Genomic DNA, 20,940 nt, shown 5'->3' on the forward strand with positions numbered 1-20,940 from the left:
GAATTCAACCCACACTGCTTCATTGGAAGTGTGGAGTCCTAAACCACTGGACCACCAGGGGGGTCCTGAAGATACTTTTAATCGTAACCAGGTGATGTAGCTAGTGGGTGGAGGCCAGTTCAGCTCAGTTCACTTCAGTCGCTCAGTTGTGTCTGACTCTTTGCGACCCCAAAGACTGCAGACACCAGACCTCCCTGTCCATCACTAACTCCCAGAGTTCACCCAAACTCATGTCCATTGAGTCGGTGATGCCATCCAGCCATCTCATCCTCTGTCGTCCCCTTTTCCCCCCGCCTTCAATCTTTCCCAGCATCAGGGTCTTTTCCAAGGAGTCAGTTCTTTGCATCAGGTGGCCAAAGTATTGGAGTTTCAGCTTCAACATCAATCCTTCCAATGAACACCCAAGACTGATCTCCTTTAGGATGGACTGGTTGGATCTCCTTGCAGTCCAAGGGACTCTCAAGAGTCTTCTCCAACACCACAGTTCAAAAGCATCAGTTCTTCGGGGCTCAGCTTTCTTTATAGTCCAACTCTCACATCCATACATGACCACAGGAAAAACCATAGCATTGACTAGACAGACCTTTGTTGGCAAGTAATGTCTGCTTTTGAATATGCTGTCTAGGTTGGTCATAGCTTTTCTTCCAAGGAGCAAGCATCTTTTAATTTCATGGCTGCAGTCACCATCTGCAGTGATTTTGGAGCCCTCGAAAATAAAGTCTCTCAATGTTTCTACTGTTTCCCCATCTATTTGCCATGAAGTGATTGGACCAGATGCCATGATCTTAGTTTTCTGAATGTTGAACTTTAAGCCAACTTTTCCACTCTCCTCTTTCACTTTCATCAAGAGACTTTTTAGTTCCTCTTCACTTTCTGCCGCAAGGGTGGTGTCATCTGCATATCTGAGGTTATTGATATTTCTCCCGGCAATCTTGACTCCAGGGATGGAGGCCAGGGATGCAGCTAAATGCTTTGTGATGCACTGGACAGGCTTCCACAACAAAGAAACCCACGTCAGCAGAGTCGCGCTGAGAAGCCCTGCCTCTGCTAGTGCTTCTGTTTTCTAGTTCTGGGTCTTTCTATGCTGTCTGCTCACCTGACCCGAGTGCAGAGCCCTGAAGACCTGCCTGCTGCCCATCGCCTCCTGGCCCTGCCTGACCCCTGATCCGGCTCCTCTTGCTGCAACTTGCTGCAACCTCTTCCATCACCGGACTTGCCAGCGGCTCCGTCTCACCTCAGAGACCCCCGCCCCCCGCACCAGGACCCCAGAGTTGCTCTCTACTGGTCCCTCCAGCCCAGCCTTCCTGGACCCTGGAAAGAATGGGTGAATACTGGGCCGTGGTCTGGATCCTTCCAACCTGCGTCGGCCTCTCCAGCCTCTTGGACTCATCATCACCTTGCCAGACACTCCCCCGTGTCGTCTTCTTCCCCAAGGCCCTCTCCGGCTGGTAGCCCCTCTGGCCTCTCCGGGACCCCTCAAATGACAGTGTCTGCTGTGGTTTTTGTCCTGCCCACTCCCAGCAGAATGCTGCCTGAGAAATGCATCATCGAAGCTCTAGTTTCTGCCCCGCGCTGACGAACAGCTGATCCAATTTTTCTTAATTAGTACCTTTAATTATTAGTAACATTTTTCTTAAGTAGAATTAATTACCCCATCACCAGCTCTGGCCAGCTATGTCTTCTCACCACGGTTTCCCATTGATATGCTCCTACTGAGGCCTAAGCCCCCTCTCCCTCGGAGGGACTGGGGCTCTTGGCAAAGGCTCCCGGGAATGCAGCCCCCCACTTCCTGCACCTGCTGGGGATGCCAGCCAAGGCATCAGAGCAAGCCAGAAATTGCAGGGGGATGTGGCTGAGCCCCAGGTGGCCACACTGCGGGGAGCTGCCCAAAGTGATTAGCATCTTTATTCTTCTGGGCTGAATCTAACCCTGGAAAGGTCCTTTTCTGCACATGGCTGGGAGGTTTCAGATCTGGTGTTCAGCCAAGGGTGGTGGTGAGGGGAAGCAGACTGGAGTTCATCCTCCTTTTCTCGGTTCCTGCTTCAAGGTGGTCAGGAGAGAGGGCAGAGAGGTGGAAGGCCTGGCCCCGGGCCAGCCAGCATTTCTGGATTTTCCCAGGAGCTCCCGCCTTTGGATTCAGACCAGCCACAGCCCATAACCTGCTGGGCGTTGACAACTTGCACTCGCTTCTAAGAGTACAGTTGAATGGGGCTCTGAGCCAGTCAGTCAGGCTGATTGTTTAACCAGTGTTCTGACATTTCATAGTTCCTTAATCCCAAGAGATGCGCTGGGGCAAAACCAGAGCAGGTGTAGAGCTGTCGAAGAAGTTTGGGAGTTTTGCATCCTACACCTGCCTCTCAGAGCTGCTCGAAGAAGTGACCCTGCCTGTCAGCTCCAGCGTTCTCATCTCGGTCCCCCGTCACAAGCATTCTTGTCTTGGTTTTCTTAGACGCAGATCCTGGGAAAGACTGAATGCAGGAGGGGAAGGGGACGACGGAGGCCGAGATGGTTAGATGGCATCACTGACTCAATGGACATGGGTTTGAGAAGTTTGAGCAAGCTCCGGGAGATGGTGAAGGACAGGGAGGCCCAGTGTGCTGCAGTCCACAGGGTCGCAAAGAGTCAGACACGACTGAACGACTGATCAACAACAAAATGGGGGTCGCAGCAGCACCTACCACGAGGCTCAGATGAGTTAATACACGAGCGCGCTGGGAGTATGGGTTACAGTCAACACGGATAATGACTGTCATTATCACCACCCTCATCAGGATGGTGAAGGATGTGAGGAGTCCTGAACAGAAATAATCCATTCAACAGACATTCAGATCTCCTGTTCTTCGGGACACTCTTTAGAAATGCTGGTGTACGATGCGAGGGCTGTGTTTTCCTTGGACGTGTCTGGAAAGAACCCATAATTCACTGAGCAAATGCATTCCAGGGCTTGGCATCCAACCCCTCTCCTTTTTTAAAATCAATTTTTTACAGGGGTATAGTTGCTTTACCATGGTGTGTTAGTTTCTGCTGCGCAGCAAAATGAGTCAGTTAGACTTAAATACATATCACCTCTTCTTTGGATTTCCTTCCCGTTTAGGTCACCACTGAACAGAGTGGTGACCTAGGCAACACTGAAGAGAGTTCCCCGTGCTCTCCAGTAGGTTCCCATTTGTTATCTATTTGATACATTAGTAGTGTGCATGTGTGTGTGCTCAGTCACTCAGTTGTGTCTGACTCTTTGCGGCCCCATCAGGCTCCTCTGTCCATGGAATTTTCCAGGCAAGAATACTGGAGTAGGTTGCCATTTCCTACTGCAGAAGGTCTTCCAAACCCAGGGATCAAGCCCATATTTCTTGCATTTCCTGCATTGGCAGGCAAATTCTTTAACATTAGCACCACCTGGAAACCCCAGAAGTGTGACTGCTGCTGCTGCTGCTGCTGCTAAGTCGCTTCAGTCGTGTCCGACTCTGTGCGACCCCATAGACGGCAGCCCACCAGGCTTCCCGTCCCTGGGATTCTCCAGGCAAGAACACTGGAGTGGGTTGCCATTTCCTTCTCCAATGCATGAAAGTGAAAAGTGAAAGTGAAGTCACTCAGTTGTGTCCGACTCTAGCGACCCCATGGACTGCAGCCTACCAGGCTCCTCCGTCCATGGGATTTTCTAAGCAAAAGTACTGGGGTGGGGTGCCATTGCCTTCTCCGAGAAGTGTGATTACATCAGTTCAAATCTCCCAATCCATCCCTCTCCTTCCTCCTCTTGGGTCTGTGAGTTTCTTCTTTATGTCTGTGACTCAGTTGCAAATCAGTTCACCTCTACAATTTTTTCTAGTTTTCACATATAGGCTGTATTATACAATGTTTCTTTTTCTTTTTCTCTTTCTGACTTACTTTCACCCTGTATGACAATCTCTAGGTCCATCCACGACTCCCAACTCCTTCTTGATGGGTTCTTCAGCAACTAGGTCTTGGTGGGCCAAGATGCCCCCACGAGTTTTGTGTTACTTTCTCAGGGTTCTCCAGCCTTGTGCTGGCTTCACTTTGATAAGCCCTCACTTCTTATGGTCAGGGGTCAGTTGTGGTGTTTTCAGAGTTCCAACTGTGTTAGTCTCCAAAACCCTCATCTACTTCTCCATGCTGAGCAAGAGACCCATGGAGGCTTATGGATCATCTCCTAGATTCTACATCCAGGGCTGAGCAAACAGTGGGTGCATAATCATGGCACTGGCTGAGCAGATCACAGGTGAAGAGAGCTCCACCCATCTCCAGTCTTGCCTGGATCAGTCCACCGGCCACAGCAAAGGGCGTGGTGGAGTGGAAGGGGTTTTGAATTTGGAATTGGAAAACCAAGGTTCAAATCCTAGCTGGTTAGTATCATGAACTTGGATGAGTGGCTTAATCTTTCTGATCCCAACTGGAAAATGGGATCATCTCATCCCTCCATGACACCTGGCTCCCCTCCACGGCTGTACTGAAGATCAGAGTGGATGCTCTAGGGAAAGTGCCTTGTCCAGGGGAATGTGCCGTGACCACACCTTGGCAACACCTTCCTCTCTCCCCCGTCATCCCCATGGGGACAGGCACAGTGGGCAGGACTGGAGCTCGTGCGATCACAGCAGCACTGGGGAAGAGCATTATTATGTGCTGTGACAATATTTGATGAATTCATCCGCGCCTAGGGGAGCAGACTAAGTAGGTGAATAAAGTGAGAATATTCTCCGTGACAATCAATATTCCTTCAATTGAACCATCTCTGCAGATCTGACATTTTGATTTTTCTTTTTTGGACGCATTAACTGGATTTATGCTTCCGTATGGCGGCAACGGCAGGAGAAGGGCCGGTGGCCAGGTGTGCGGTGCTTCGGGGGGCCCCTGGGGAGGCAGATGGGAGCAGGTCCATCTGCAGCAGATCCCAGCTGGGTGGGAGCCGGTGCCCACCCCCACCCTCAACCTGCTCACCTGGCTGCTGCTCCTCAGTGCTGGGAGGCCCCAGCTGCCCATGGTTCTTTCAGCTCCAGGAGCAGGGCTGCCAAGGGAGGTGACCCTAGAACCTGCCAGCCCTGAGCTGTGCCCGACCCAGACTCCCAGGACAGGTGCCCGCTCTTCTCTGGTGGGGAAGTGGGGAAAGCAGATGACTTTTTTTGGAAAAAATAATGGCAGTTTATTTATTCATTTATTTTGGCCACTCCCCATAGCAGGTGGGATCTTAGTTCCCCAACCAGGGCTGGAACCTGTGGCCCCTGCAATGGAAGCTCCAAGTCTTAACCACCAGACCTGCAGGGAGGCCCCTAGATGGCTTCTCCAGCATCCAAGAGAAGCCAGCAGGCTCTGATCACTGCCCGGGTTCAGCAGCCCATCCTGCCATTTGCTCATAAATGGTGGCAAGTCCATGACTTTGGGTGAAGTTCATGACATCCTCGGCTCAGTTTATCCATTGGCCAAATAGAACTGATGATAAAATGAACTTGTGTTGAGTACTTTAGGCACCAGGCAATCTTTTCGGAGCTTTAGATGGATGGATGTACCTGATCTCCACAATAACCCAGCGGGGTAGGTACAATAATAACCCTATTTGCAGGTGGGGAAACTGAAAAACTCAGCTATGCATTTTAGGCAGGTGAGGTTTTTAAACTCACTTTGTCACTTAATAGCTGTATAAGTCAAGATTCTTCATGGAAAAACATATAACTCAAAGGCTTTTAGGGAAAAAAAACAGAAAAGAGTGACAAGGATTGGCTTTGGTAGCTGGAAAGGATACTGGGTTGCTGGAAGAATCTGAGGCGGGGGAAGGACTGTAGCAGCTTCTAGAACCTTCTAGAAACATCCCCACCCCCTGGGGGGAGGTGTGGGGGGAGGGCGGCATCAGGGCACCAGGGATAGGAGCAGGTCCTCGCCCAGTCTGCTATCCTGCACTCTCTGTTGCGAAAGTGTTAGTGCTTCAGTTGTGACCGACTCTGTGCAACCCCATGGACTGCAGCCCGCCAGGCTCCTCTGCCCATGGGATTTCCCAGGCCAGAATACTGGAGGGGGCTGCCATGCCCTCCTCCAGGGGATCGTCCCAACCCAGGACTCAAACTCGCATCTCCTGTATTGCAGGTGAATTCTTTACCCCTGAGCCATCAGGGAAGCATTCTGATTTCTCACTCCTGATATTAACTGCTATTATCAGGCAGAATGAGGTGCTAAGATTGTCTAGACTTGTTCCCGTGACGAAACCTGGAATAAATCCCCAAGATCACTGGGTGTTGCTGATGGAAAAAATGGGGCCGTTCAGAGAACATCCTTGTAGGCTGTCTGATTCTAGCCTTTCAGTGTCTTTGCACTGTTTTACGGTCCTGTAAGTTGTAGATAACCGATAGCAATGCAAAATAATTCTTTGTCTATAGACATGCAAATAAATTCTGTCTGGTGGTTCAATAGATTTCCCTCTTCCTTAAGGAAAGAGCCAGTTTCCAACTATTTGTCAATTCACCTCCACTTTCCTTCACTCCATGTAAATTTACACTTTTTAGATTTCTCCTTTGGATTAGCTGTAACATCTGCCTAGTTTCCTCACTAATTACCAAGCCAAATAAAATCTTTAATACATGTAGAGTAGGAGAGTCATGATTTTGCCTTTTTTGGGGAAAATTATTCTTTAACTTCTGACAATAGGAAAGTTCCTAAGCAGACTGAAAAATAGTTACCATGCCCAGTCTCCTAGCTGTTGTTCAGTCATTAAGTCATTTCTGACTCCGACTCCATGGACTGCAGTGCGACAGGCTTCCCTATCCTCCAGGCTTCCCTAGCCTCCTCTGTCTCCCAGAGTTTGCTCACTCATGTCCATAGAGTTAGTGATGCCACTCAACCATCTCATCCTCTATCACCTCCTTCTCCTCCTGCCTTCAATGTTTCCCAGCATCAGGGTCTTTTGAGGTGAGTCAGCTCTTCACATCAGGTGGCCATAGAAGTGGAGCTTCAGCTTCAGCATGAGTCCTTCCAATAAATATTCAGGGCTGATTTCCTTTAGGAAATTTGGTATGACATTAAATCCAGTTATTTTTCTCCAAGCCTCAGTTTTCTCATCTGTAAAATGGGAATCACATTACATGTTCAAGAGGATGCTGCAAGAATTGCTAAGAGGCTTCCCCTGTGGCTCAGACGGTAAAGAAACCACTGCAGTGCGGGAGACCTGGGTTCGATCTCTGAGCTGGGAAGATCCCTAGGAGGAGGGGATGGCAACCCACTCCAGTGTTCTTGCCTGGAGACTCTCATGGACAGAGGAGCCTGGTGGGCTGCCGTCTATGGGGTCAGAAAGAGTCAGACACGACTGAGCGACTAAGCACGCCCGCATGGAAAGCAGTCAGTCTACACCTGGGCAGGTAAGAGATGCTTTATAAAAGGGAGCTGCTGTCGCAGGGGTGGTGCTGGTGTTGTTACTGTTGGTCCTGGCTCGGTTGTAACAGGAGCCAGTGGGATCCCAGGTGTTGGAACATAGAAAGGACACGGGGCAGGATGCATTCTCTAAGGCTCATGTGACTGGACCAGACCCTCCTGAGCAGAGCTGCAGGCCACCTACCTGTGCAGAAAAGGGGTTTTGTGGATGTCAACATGCACATTCCACCCAAAGAGCACTCAACATGGGAAAAGTACCAACTTGGAAATTTTAATGCAGTGAAAGTACATCGACGTGGAGACTCGGTTTGCACTTGTCAGGATGAAGGAGGGAGGTGGTCAGAGAGGCAGCAGAAGAGAGATGGGAACAGAAGAAGTTCTTCCTGTTGGCGGGAGACGCTGGGGGAGGTGGTATTTCACTAGCAAGGGAAGAACAAAACAAGATATTCAATACGGGAGGATGCTTTACCACTAGCGCCACCTGGGAAGCCCACAGTTGGGTGTCAGATCAGATCAGTCGCTCAGTCGCGTCCGACTCTTCGCGACCCCATGAATCGCAGCACGCCAGGCCTCCCTGTCCATCATCAACTCCCGGAGTTCACTGAGACTCACGCCCATCGAGTCAGTGATGCCATCCAGCCATCTCATCCTCTGTCGTCCCCTTCTCCTCCTGCCCCCAATCCCTCCCGGCATCAGAGTCTTTTCCAGTGAGTCAACTCTTCGCACGAGGTGGCCAAAGTACTGGAGTTTCAGCTTTAGCATCATTCCTTGGTGTAACCACATCCAAAAACAGCCAGACAGTCTGGCATGTTGGCCTGAAAGGAGCCCTGACGTCCCCTTCTCCAGGTCATGCTCAGTTTCCACTTGTTCCAAGTGGCCGACAGCTCACTGGGAAGCCAGCTAGAGGGTCGCTCTGGCCAGTCGAGGTGGGGGGGGGCGAGGGTGGCAGGGGATCCTGGAGAGAGCCTGAGGTTGGGGGCAGTGGGGTGCTGCTGCTCCTTAGGGCGTGCGTGTTGGGGGTCCGGGAAGGCTCTGAGTCTTGACCCGCAGTGAGACGGGCTGGGGCCTGGGACCTTTGCTGCAGGGCCTGCGCCCGCATCTCCTCCAGCAACAAGAGACAAAGAAACAGGGTGGGACTGAAAATAACTGCGTGTGTGCAAATGGGGCAAATCAGGACAAGAAGACAAACAAAAAGACCAAAAAACCCAACTGCCGCTCCTAAGGAGCAGGGAACGGAAGTGGGGAAGGGAGCATGCCCCCCGCCAGGGCACCACGGAAGGGGTGGGCAAACCACCTAAGCCGCCCTCCTGCCAACCCCCGGACCCACCCCTCCCCTCACCCCGGGTTAGGAGTCAGCCCCCTCCCCACGCTGGGGAGAGAGCAAGGGAATCTGTTACTTGTTCTCACTCTATCCTTGTTACAACAGGGCCCCCAGTGAAGCCTTGCCTGAATTTCTGGTCTGGCCTCTGATCAATTTCTATTGATCAAGGAGGGCAAGAACCCTGGTTGGTAACAACAGGAGAGAACCAGATGCTGGCTTACTGCAGGAGCAAGTGACACATGATGTCCAGGCAAACCAACCGCGGACATTTTCAGCCAAGACAGGTGATCAAGGAGAATCCCTAGAGGCAGGGGCGGCTGTCGCCGCTGGCTTGGGGACACAGCTAGCCACACCCCTCTTCCACTCACTCCCAGGCTCATCATAACATGAACCTCCACGTCTGCACTTACCCACGTCATCCCAGTAAGCTCTGAGTTACTCAAGCATGAGTTACTGGATCTGATGAGGCTGCAGTGAAGGACTTTCCCACCCCACTCCCTTTATCCCAGCCATCCCGCGGGTGGGAGCTGGTGGAGACCGACTGCTCCTCTTACAGACAAATAGAGCAGCTGTGTGAGTAATTTTGCAGCCCTCTCCCCGTGGCCTGGCGAGTCTGCTCTTATTCCCGCTAGTATTCTCTGCTCACCTGGGCTGGCCAGAAATGCTGCCTCTTCCAGCATCCCCAAGGCAACCTCTGTGCACTCGGACTCCTGAACCCACGGCAACCGGCCAGTGGTGGTTCCCAGACGACGTCCCCCAGCAAGGCGGCTGCCCTCGGCTGGTCAGCAGGACCTCTCCGGAGGGTGCTAGGCTCCAGGGTACACTCCCTTCTTCCAGGAAAAAGGCACATGACCCAATCCCCACAGCCTCCCACTTCCCCCTCCTACTTAGAACTGATTTGGGCTTCGTGGGGTTATAGCAATTCTGTTGGGACCTAGAAATAAAGCAGGGTTTTCACTGATCTTGGTAGAGGGGACACTCCTTCTGCCTTTATTTTGTTCTCTGTGATGACTGTCAAGCTTGACTTAGGGGGTCTTTCCTTTTTTAATCCCCTTTCCCTTCCTTTGTAACCTGAGTTTTGGGTATCTATCTGTATCTCTCTGTCTCTAGCCATCCATCCATGTATTTACCCACCACCCACCCTATTTACCCACTAATCCAATCCCCCACCCCCCATCTGACCCATCTACCCACCAACCAACCCACCCACTCACCTGCACACCCCAATCAGGGATCGGACCCATGCCTCCTGCATTAGAAGTGGGGAATCTTAACCACTGGACTTCTGACACATGAATTTTTCGCTGGAGGGACAAAAATTGACCAAAACACCCACTGTGTCAGTAGGTGACTCTGTTGTTCCCTAGAACTGGAGAATTATGGGAGATTCCTCCTGGAGGGGTACAGCGTTCACGTCTTTCAAGCTCTGTCCGCCCTTGTCCTTGGTCCGTTCTTGAGGAAAGTTCTGCAGACGAGGAGACGCTGTCACCATGTCACAGAGTGCGCTGAACGGGTGGGCACCCCAGACGCTGTTTCAGCATTTAGCAGAACAGCAGGCCTTGAAATCTGTCCCACCAGGTAGAAGGCTGCCCATGGCTGGTTGTCGCTGGAAGACAGACTGCCTGTGATAATCTTGTGCATCATCAACTTCTGCAGAGAGGGTAGGAATTGGTTTGACTCAAAAAGACTGAGCTGCAGCAGGAGAGACTAAAATTAGACAACGGGAGGAACCTCCAAGCTTAATTTGTTTGGGTGTCGAGGAGACAGAGAGATAGGGCAATCACCCTTGGAAGCAGAGGTCATACCATGGCTATTTTTAATCTTCGGGAGCAGCTGGACTCCGTCTTCAGCAGCCTAACCTCACAAACATTCGTGACTTGTAGCGGAGACCCAAACAGAGCTGTCATCAAATACCACTTCCTCCTCTGTCTCAGCGAGAAGGAAAACAAACAAAAACAAGTGGAGGAGAGAGAATTCATGTTTTTCTAACAGAACGACGTAAGGCGTGGGCAAGAAACAATTTCTGCTCAGCCCTTCCGAGCCGCTGTCACAGCCACCCCCCTCCCCCAAAGCAACAAGAACCGCAAAGCCAAGTTCAATAAAGATGAAGAACAGTGTGTCTGAGCTTCTCCGGAATGAGCCGGTCGTCCCCAGCGAGGCCTGGAGGGAAGACAGAGATGAAGGGCTTTTGGAAATCGGCCACCTTTCTGAGCGGGTGGACGCGTCCGGGCTCTGGAAACAGGCAGCAGCCAGGACAGATGAAGGCCAGGCCTCGGGGGCTCCCGAGAAGCTCAGGTTGTGACAGGTGCCAATCAGCGCCGACAGCCTGCAGGTTTAGCTGTCAGGGCTTGACAGCCTCTGGTCGCCTTGGCTGCAGTCGGGCTTGGAGAGGCAGGTGGGAAGGAGGGTTTTGGGGAGTCAAGGGGAGGGCAAGAGGGTGGGAGCCTGCTTTTTGGAAGTATTTGGCTCCTGGGTGGGTCCTGTCCCAGCAGCTTTTTTTAAATCACTTATTTATTTATGAGGCTGCACTGCGTCTGTGTTGCTGTGTGCGGGCTCTCTCTAGTTGCGGCGGTGTGCCAGCTTCTCATTGCAATGGCCTCTCTTGTGGCAGAGCCTGGCTCCAGAGGGTTGTGGGCTCCGTAGCTGTGGCTGGCTCAGTTGCCTCACCGCATGTGGGATCTTAGTTCCCGGACCAGGGATTGAACCCATGTTTCCTACATTGGCAGGCAGATTCTTAACCACGAGACCGCCAGAGGAGACACCCAGCAGCTCCGTGAGTCTGTGCTGCTCGCTGCCCCTCCATGAGCCTCTGATTCCTTCTCTGTGACAGGCAGCAGGGGGGCTAGAGCGGTGGTCCTCCTGCGGGTGGGGCTCGGTCTGGGCACTGCTCACAAGCTGGGCTGAGAGCCAGAGGCCTGGGGTCTGCATGGCTGGACTGTGGCCCTTGACAGTCTCTAAAGACTCTAAAAGGAGAAAACAAAGGTTCCCTGGGCATACCCAGGCCTCATCGCAGGCCTCTCCACCAGAATCAGTCAGGGACACTTTGAATCCTTGTAACCGGGGTCACTCCAGGACCCCTCGACATCCATGGGAGGGAGGCTTGCCTGGATTGTGCAGTGGCCCCGGGGACCCAGGCGAGTTGATGGCGGCTCTAGGTCAGGGGTCTACGGGGTCAGCCTGGAGCCTGACTGCCTCTCTTCCCCAACTTCTCTACGCCTGCTTTCTCATCTGGGAGATGCAGATACTAATCAGACTTGCCTTACAGGTCGGGGGAAAGTGAGGGAAAATGTGGAACTCAGGGACTTCCCTGCAGTCCAGTGGTTAAGACTCCGTGCTTCCACTGCAGGGATCATGGGTTCAATCCCTAATCAGGGAACGAAGTCCTACAAACCGTTTGTTGTCGCCAGAAAAAGAAAAAGCATGGAACTCAGGGCAGCGCCTGGGGCATGGAAATAAAATTCAGCATCTTTGTTTTTCTTTTGTCTTTTTCTGGTTGAGCCTTGCGGCTCACAAGAATCTTAGTTCCCGGACTAGGGAACGAACCCGACCCCAGCTGTGAAAGCGCCAAGTCCTAACGGCTGGGCCGCAGGTGATTTCCTCAGTCTCCTCATTACTGGCTCCCTGATTGGCCTTCAGCACATCCACGAGGGCAGCAGTGGTGTGAATGGATGGGGGAAAAAAAAAGAATAAAGGGATACAGGGAAGGGAGTGGGGAGAGAGAGAGAACCCACAACTTCCAGAACCTGACCAACGGCAGAAATGTGCCCATGTGTTTCAAGGCATCCTTTCCAGGGATGTAGCCCCCACAGAACAAGCCTGGACACGTCAAGATGAAGGAAGAGGGGAGATGGGGCACCCAACCCCTGACATCTCAAAACCAAGCCTTCGCTGCACAGTGAGCAAAATTCAACATGAAATGTGTGTTTAGCACAAGGACTGATGTCGAGCTCAGCTACTTTGGAAAACCAGACAGAGACAATCGTTTTCGCTTGTTATTTCTTTCTTTTGCTGTCACTTCAAAGCCATTTGATTGGTCTGTGTTCAAGAAATGTTTTTTAATCTCCCATATTATGGCTTCTCTGTATGTTCTTGTCATTGTAAATTACATTGTGAGTCCCTGAGCCAATTTTTTTTTTTTTGCTGATGTCAATTAAAAATTCCCTGCACGGGCCTCTGCTGCGTTCTACCTGCACGCTGCTCCCATTTCTGCGGCTGCCTCACTCCTGCCTCTGTTTTCTCCCCAAATCCGGCTTCCTGGAACCTGCAGAAGCATCAGCTTCGCTCGGCTCCTTACCCTGGGGACCGCTGGGACAGCTCCACCATAGCTGCGGGGGCGGGGCAGCCCGCCGTAAGCAAGCCCTCGTCCCCAGGCCGCCCCAGGAGAAGTGTGACTCCCAGAGGCCCTTCGGCCCCTGAGGACCGGCGCTCCCGCGGCCGGGACGCAGCTCTGGACCCGGTGGCCCTGGCCTCCACCAGCTGCGGGTGATGCTAATCGCCTGGCACCTCGGCCGCGCTTGTCACATCACCCAGCCTTCCCGGCTAATGAGTCATCCGTACGCGGCCATGTGTTTGTGCGGGCTTCAGACAGACTAATGCTTTTAATGGCACATAATCATTTTTCAGAAGTCATTTGATGCCACTAATCATCTCGGTAATACGGCACGATGGAACGCGTAATGACATTCGGAACAGGACAAATGGCAGTGCGATTCCTGGCTTTCTCCCTCTCATCTATATTTCATCACGTACCCCGCCGCTAATGACACCGAGGACTGTTAATAAACAACTGCCTTAAGAGGGTTGATTCCCCCCTCGGAGGTTTAGAAGGGCAGTGGGGCATCTGTCTGAAATAATTCCTGATGGAAGTGTCCGTGGGAAGAGGAGTGGAAGCAGTTTCTAGCAGGTCTCCCCCCACCACTCCTCCACCTCGGGGCCAAAGCCTGGCTAAGATCGGCTTTGCTGGGCGGGGCATGGGGGAAGTGAATGTCCACTGGGAAGACCCGCGTGGAGGTGGGGAGGCCCCACGGGAAGTGAAAGAAGCACAGGTCTGTGAGGATTCCTGACCAGGAGGTTTTAAGCTGGTTCTCTAGAGCCGTTAGGTTCCATGGAGAAATGTGACTTCCCTGAGAGAGGTGCAGACTGGGCTCTGAGATGGGGAGGTGGGGACAGAGTCCCTCCTGGGCTTCTCCTGACCCCCCCACCAGGGCCTTGGGTCAGGATGTGGGGCCGGGGTCAGGGTCTGGACCCTTCTCTGCCCTTGAGCCATCCCTCCCATCAAAGGTTTCCTGGGGCTCTCGGAAGAGTCGGAAGGCAACTGGCCGCTGCCTGGGATTTTACCCTGTGTGTGTGCTAGTTGTTCAGTCGTGACTCTTTGCGACCCCATGGACTGTAGCCCGCCAGGCTCCTCTGTCCATGGAATTCTCCAGGCAGGAATACTGGGGTGAGTTGCCATTCCCTTCTCCAGGGGACCTTCCCGACCCAGGGATGGCACCCAGGTCTCCTGCATTGCAGGCAGATTCTTTACTGTCTGAGCCACCAGGGAAGCCCACTCATCTGCAAAGTAGATAAAACTAAGAGTCCTATATGGGCCCCTGAGTGTGAGGGGCCTAAGCATATGCCATAATCAGATGGCTTCACTGACCCTACCTTCCTGAGGACACATCTTTTGAGTGATGACTTAAATGAGATAGCGTTTTACCCTGCTGCCCACCAGAGAGTAACTGTGGAATAAAATGCAGGTTGTGGGAACGAATTATGGTTACCGGGGGGAGGGGTGGGGGGAAGAGACAGTTAGGGAGCTTGGGATGGACATGAACGCGCTACTATATTTTAAATGGATAACCAACAGGGACCTCCTGAACAGCACAGGGAACTCTGCTCTATGTTATGTGGCAGCCTGGATGGGAGGGGAGTTTGGGGGAGAGTGGAAACAGGTTTATGCATGGCTGGATCCCTTCCCTGTCCACCTGAAACTATCACAACATTGTTAATTGTTAACTGTATTGTTAATTCCAATACAAAATAAAAAGTTAAAAAGGCAATGACAATAAATAGTAATGATGCGAAATAGGCTGATGCCACTTCAGGTGGCCGGGTGGGGCTGGGTCCGTGACAGCTGCCTCAGCACAGCAAGCATTTTGGGTCCTGGCAGACGGCCTGTGGTCATTCTCTGGGTTCTGGTTGGAGGGCTGAGCTCTCTCCCCATCATTCTCCTTCCCGCCTTCATCTCCTTCTGTGGGGTTTCCAGGGAGGATGCTGGCGGGTCTCCCCATTGTGTTGTTGTTTAGTCGCTAAGTTGTGTCTGACTCTTGCGACCCCATGAACTGCACCCCACCAGGCAAGGATACTGGAGTGGGTAGCCATTTCCTTATCCAGGGGATCTTCCCGACCCAGGGATTGAACTCACATCTCCTGTGTTGCAAGCAGATTATTTACTGCTGAGCTACAGGGAGAGCCCATGAGTCTCCCCATGCAACCCTGAGAAAACACTCTCAGATCTGCGGTTCAGGGCAGGGAGCTGGTGAAAAGAGCCCCGGGGCACATGCAGGGGAGCGGTTAAGAGCAGGTGGGTAGATGTCAGAGGGACTTGTCACTCGGCACGCGCGCACCACCGGGCAGGCAATTAACCACTCTGAGCCTCGTGTGCTCAGTTATGAAAGGGTATTAACGACATCTCCCTGCCCGAGAATCACCCTGAAGATTAAGTAAAACAATGCATGTCAGATGCTGAGTGCAACGTAGGCCCTCGCACAATGTTAATTACTACAGTTGCTGCCGTGGGCAGGTCTGGGGGTGGCTCTGTTGGATGAGAGAGTCCGGGGCGCAGGGCGGGGACAACGGGAACTTGGATGCAGGTGGGCAGATTTGGGAAGGCGCTCGAGGGGATGAGGTGGCGCTATCTGTGGCCATCGACGGGGGGTGTCCTCAGGGCTGCGTCCTCCAGGCTGTGCTCAATCCCCCATCGACACCACATTGAGAAGACACAAGAAACCACGGTGGAAAGCCATCTGGTAGCAAAGGGGAAAGCCCCCGGTGTCCTTGGCAGTGTTTAATAATTTAGCCTAAGCGGCTGGATAAGGGCTGACCGCAGTTCTGATATCCATTTTAATAAAGTCCTTTCCTGCCCTCCTCAAGCTCAGGACGAGCCCCGCACATCCCCGTCCGCCCCAGCCTCCCATTCATGGGTGGGGTGGGCAGTGGGTGCAGACACACTGGGCCTGGTTCAAGGAGAAGTCTTAGAAACGCCAGCCCCCCGGAGTTGCCGGCTGGGAGGACCTATCTGCAGGCCCTGGCTGTGTCTGGCCAGCCTCCACCGAGCCGGCTCGCAGCAGCTCCCGCAGAAACCAAAACGGTAGTAGTAATCGCTGTTTATCCTCCGCAGTTATTCTGTGGCCCAAGATGGGCTGAGGTCTTCTTTCAGATGATCTCATGCAGTTTCCACTCTCAGGTCTTGAGAGGTACACATTGGTATTATACAGAGCCAGGAAACTGGGTCTCAGAAAAGCAGTCATTTGCAAGGCTCATAAACAGTAGAATAGAGGTCCAAGCTGGAGAAGGAAATGCAAGTATTCTTGCCTAGAGAATCCCAGGGACAGAGAAGCCTGGTGGGCTGCCGTCTATGGGGTCGCACAGAGTCCGACACAACTGAAGCGACTTAGCAGCAGCAGCAGAGGTCCAAGCTGGTGTTTGAAACAAAATTCCTGTGCTTCATTATATCGACAAGATGAAGTTTCTTTCTCTGTCAAATAAGAACTGAGACTACATTTATGGAATCCTCTTTCCTTCCCTTACCTGGTCCTGCCCTCCTTCCCTCTCTCCCTCCTATCCTCCTTTCTTTCCTTAAACATTGCTCCATGCTGGGAAAAATTGAGGGCAGGAGGAGAAGGGGGCGACAGAGGATGAGATGGTTGGATGGCATCATCAACTCAATGGGCATGAGTTTGAACAAACTCCAGGTGATAGTGAAGGACAGGGAAGCCTGGTGTGCTGCAGTTCATGGGGGTCACAAAGAGTCAGACCCCACTGAGCCACTGAACAAACAACACTGCTTTTTATTAAATTCCGCCATGGGCAGAGAGAACACATATGTCTGGGGCACCTTCCTGCCCAGGGGATGTCTTGCCTGGGACCTCCCAGGAGGAAAGGATCTGAGACCACCACCCCCCTGCCCCAGATGATCCATTTAGGGAAACCCTCTGATGTCTCCAGCCCAGAGCGGAGTGTGACAGGGTGGTCAGTGCTCAGAGGAAGTTGGGTGAAGCCCAGGAGCCCAAGACCCTCAGTAGAGTTTCAAGAGTACTATCCATTTTTTTTTAATATTTCTTTTTTTGATGTGGACCATTTTTTAAGTCGTTATTGAATTTGCTACAATATTGCTTCTGTTTTATGTTTCATTTTGTTCTTTTCGGTTGAGAAGTGTGTGGGACCTTCACTCCCTGACCAGATACTGAACCCACACCTCCTGCATCGGAAGGCAAAGTCTTAACCACTAGACCACCAGGGAAGCCCCTGCTGGCCATTCTTGCTTCTCCCCCAGGGACATGTAAATTGGCAACCTGTTGCTTATCCTGGGACTCTGCAACTGTATCCACAGCAGTCAGGGGGCCGCTGTGCGGTGGGTGTTTTCTTCCCAGCTGGACGGACAGCCTCAGGAGGGGCTGTTGGAACAAGCGGGAGGAGAAAAGTTCTGACCCGCTGCCTGCACTGCTGGCCCCCTCCCCCCCTATGTCCCACCCTCCTCCGTCCTGTTTTTACGGTCCAAGTCCATATGACGGAGACTGGGCATCAGAGGGCAGCAGGCCTAGGGAATAACTATAATTACCCGCAGGCAGCAATTGGCATGTCTGTCTAGTAAAACCTGCAATTTCATTGTTTCAGGAGCACCAACGTGCCAGGAAAACACATCTCCAATTGTCTTTTTTCTGCTCCATGTTGTCAGTTCCCCAGGGTCTTATGGCTGGTTGAATTTTTTTTTCCTTCTTACATACACCAGAGGGGCCATTCTTTCAGGGTCCCACGCCCACGAGATGTGGCGTTTCAGCATCAGGGGCACGGAAGCCTGGAGACTTCATCGTGTGAGGCAGGCAGACAGAGGGTCCCACGCCAGGGTCCGCCGCATGCAGGGCTGCATGAGGCGGTGCCTCAGCCCTGATACATCACGCTGCCCGGCCCCTGGAAGGGTTTCCACGAATTGCTTTTTCAAGAAACTCTGAATGGAGATCACAGCACCTGCCTCTGAGTGTTTTCTGAGGATTAAGTGAAATAACACATGTTCGAGTGTTTGGCTGAGGGTGAGTGAGAGCCCATTGCCCACCACGGATCCTACAAACACCCCCATGGGATGTCCATACAGTGAACTGCTGCTCAGCACCAAAACAGAACAAACTATAGTCTGTGAAACTGTGCAGATCTGTCTTTTTCTAAAAGGGAATTTATTGCGTTCGTTCTTTTTTTCTGAATTGTAGTTTAGTTGATATACTATACTGTGCTTCAGATACATAGCGAAGTGGTTCGGTTTTATACGTATATACTTGGACATACGTGTGTTTAGTTCCTTCCCATTATAGGTTGTTACAGATACTGAATGGGGTTCTCTGTGCTGTACAGTAAGTCCTTTTTAAAGTCTGTTATACAAATAGTGATGTGTGTCTGCTAATCCATACGGATTTACGCCTCCTCGCCTCTGCCCTTGGTAACCGTACCGTGTTCTCCGTGGTGGTGAGTCTGTTTCTGTTTAGTGAGTAAGTTGACTCATACCATGTTTTATATTCCACATACCAGTGATGTCATATGATATTTGTCTTTCTCTGACTTACTTCATTTGTATGACAATCTCTAGATCATCCATGTTGCTGCAAATGGCATTATTTCATTCTTTTTTATGGCTGAATAATATTCCACTCAATTCCATATGTATGTATATTATATATATACACACACACACACACACACACACACACCACGTCTTCTTTATGCATAGATTCAGCTTTTTTTACCTGTTTATTTTATACTGGGGTATAGCCACTTAATGTTGTGATAGTTTCAGGTGAACCGCCAAGGGACTCAGCCACACACACACGTATCCATTCTCCCCCTAACTCCCCTCCCATCCAGCTTATCACATAACATTGAACAGAGTTCCATGTGCTACACAGTAGGGTCTTGTTGGTCACGCATGGATTCATCTTAAATGTAGCTTACTAAGTGAAAGAAACCAGATGCAAAGGTGACTCTGTCTATGATGCTGTAAAAGGCTGAGCTGTTGGGAAAGAAGAGAGAGCAGTGGTGGCCAGGGGCTGGGAGATGGAGGACAGGACGATGCAAGGGATTTGAGAATCTTTTCGAGGTGGTGGAGCTGTCCTGCATCTCGAATGTGATGGCTCAGTGAGTGTATGCATTTGTTAAAACTCCCAGAGCCATCACTTTTTAGAAGGGTCAATTTTACCATATGGAAATTATACCTTAATTAAAGGAAATGAAACAAAAAACCCCTACAGATCCTGAAATGATGGAAAACCCCAAAGAGCCTCTCTGGCCTCTGCAGGGCTTGTGTGGTTGGCTGGGTCCTGATTTGTCTCATTGCCTTCTGCTTGGATGCCATGGGAGGCACAGGCATGTCCTGTGGATGGGGAGGAGGCCAGGACTCCGGCTCAGCTGTAACACTTCCCTGGGGAAATGTAGCCAAAGCGGAAAATTCACACCTGGATGCCTGAGTGTTGGCTAATGGGAACCCAATGGTTCATGTCCAGGAAATAACTAATGACATCAGGCTCATCGGGTTAAGAAAGCCAGAGCCCACGAGGGAGGTGGGGGAGCACGGTGGATGACATGGCTAATGTGGAGTGCATGGTGGGGGTGCGGTCCCCGCCTGATGGATGGTTCAGTCAAGTGGCAAACTCATGGGCGTAAAATCGCCTCTTGCGATGGGTCAGTTTCAGCTCCGGCAGGCGACAAAGGTCCTGTTAGTGCCTCCATCATTAAGCAATATAGACACAGGTAATTTGCTTCACTCTTCGGAGGCGAAGTTAAATGACTCATCATTATCTTATTAATGCAATCACAGGCTGAAAATGCAGCCTGCCTGGCATTTCGCCTCAGCAGCACTTTCTGGAGGGGTCAGATGTTCACGGCCTCTCTGTCTCACTTCCTTGAAGATTCCTTTCTCTTCCCCAAAAGCTCACGGTTTGTTCCCCTGCCTCCCCGGGTCACTGGGCAGATGCTTACTTGGGATGACATTTACAGCTGTGCACGTCAGGGTTTGGAGAAGGGGTGCGTTCAGTTGCAAGTAACAACATCCAGCTGAAAGTGATTAAAACATAAGTTCTTCTCTTTTCCTGATGCAAGACACTGCAGGTGAGTGTTCTGGGGTTACTTCAGCTTCACAGTCACGTCAGGTTCTGGTAGGCCTCTTTGAGTTTTTCTCAGTCTTTCCGTTTCATCAAAAGATGGCAACAGCTGCTCCAAACTTTACCTGCTCATCTATCCATGTGCAAAGGTCGCAAGAAGGAGTAGCAAGTAAGGGCTTTCTTTGCCTCTCTCTGTCTCTTTGCCTCTCTCCACTCCCTTTAAAAGAGAAGGCAGAACCATTTTCCCCAGAGATCTCCAGATTTTCTCACTGACCAGGACGGGTCATGCGTTGATGTCCGAGCGGTAAGGATGTGGGGAAGTGATTCCCCAGTGATTTCAGCATCTACAGCAGGAGGCAGCTTTTGCAGGAGGAGGATGCAAGGATGGCTTTGGGGCAGATGGTGGACAGTTACAGCACGTTGCCTCAGAACACCATCTAAGCAGTGGCTGGCGGGGGTCTGTGTTTGCCCCCAGAGCCCATTCTCTGCGTCCTTAAGCCCAACTGCGGGGTCCTCCCGTGGGTGAGGTAGGGGTCTGTGAAGAGCAAGAAAGAGCACACCCCAACCTGTCCCTGACTTTGGGGCCCAAAAACCTACTGTAAGAGAATGTTGTCCGTATAGTGAAAAAAACAAAACAGACCTCAACACTCTTGGAAACCAATGTTCCCAATAAGCCCAACCTCACAGAAACTCCCAAAATACTAATATCTTTTAAATTTCCAATGATCAGGGTGCCAGATGTTTGATACTAGGGGCTTTCTCTTTTCAGCAGGAAAATGCCCCAAGTCCAACCACTTTTAAAAAATGTATTTATTTTTAAATAAACTAGGGGGGCTACTCTCTAGTTGAGGTGCTTGGGTTTCTCTTGCTATGGAGCACAGGCTCTAGGCACATGGGCTGCAGCAG

General features: G+C 51.5%; 1 long non-coding RNA gene across 2 annotated transcripts; it reads right to left on the reverse strand.

The window, feature by feature from the left end:
* Positions 1 to 7,617: 7,617 nt before the first annotated feature.
* LOC132343125 (uncharacterized) lies at positions 7,618 to 10,755 on the reverse strand. Of its 2 annotated transcripts, none has more exons than XR_009491815.1 (3): positions 9,904 to 10,755; positions 9,336 to 9,516; positions 7,618 to 7,787 (listed from the first exon to the last, which is right to left on the reverse strand). It is a non-coding gene; the product is annotated as an uncharacterized lncRNA (long non-coding RNA). The 2 variants fall into 2 exon arrangements; XR_009491814.1 differs by having other exon boundaries at positions 9,336 to 9,519.
* Between the last annotated feature and the right edge of the window lie 10,185 nt (positions 10,756 to 20,940).

Source organism: Bos taurus, chromosome 19 (genome assembly GCF_002263795.3).
Source record: "Bos taurus isolate L1 Dominette 01449 registration number 42190680 breed Hereford chromosome 19, ARS-UCD2.0, whole genome shotgun sequence".
Classification (NCBI taxonomy): Eukaryota; Metazoa; Chordata; class Mammalia; order Artiodactyla; family Bovidae; genus Bos; species Bos taurus.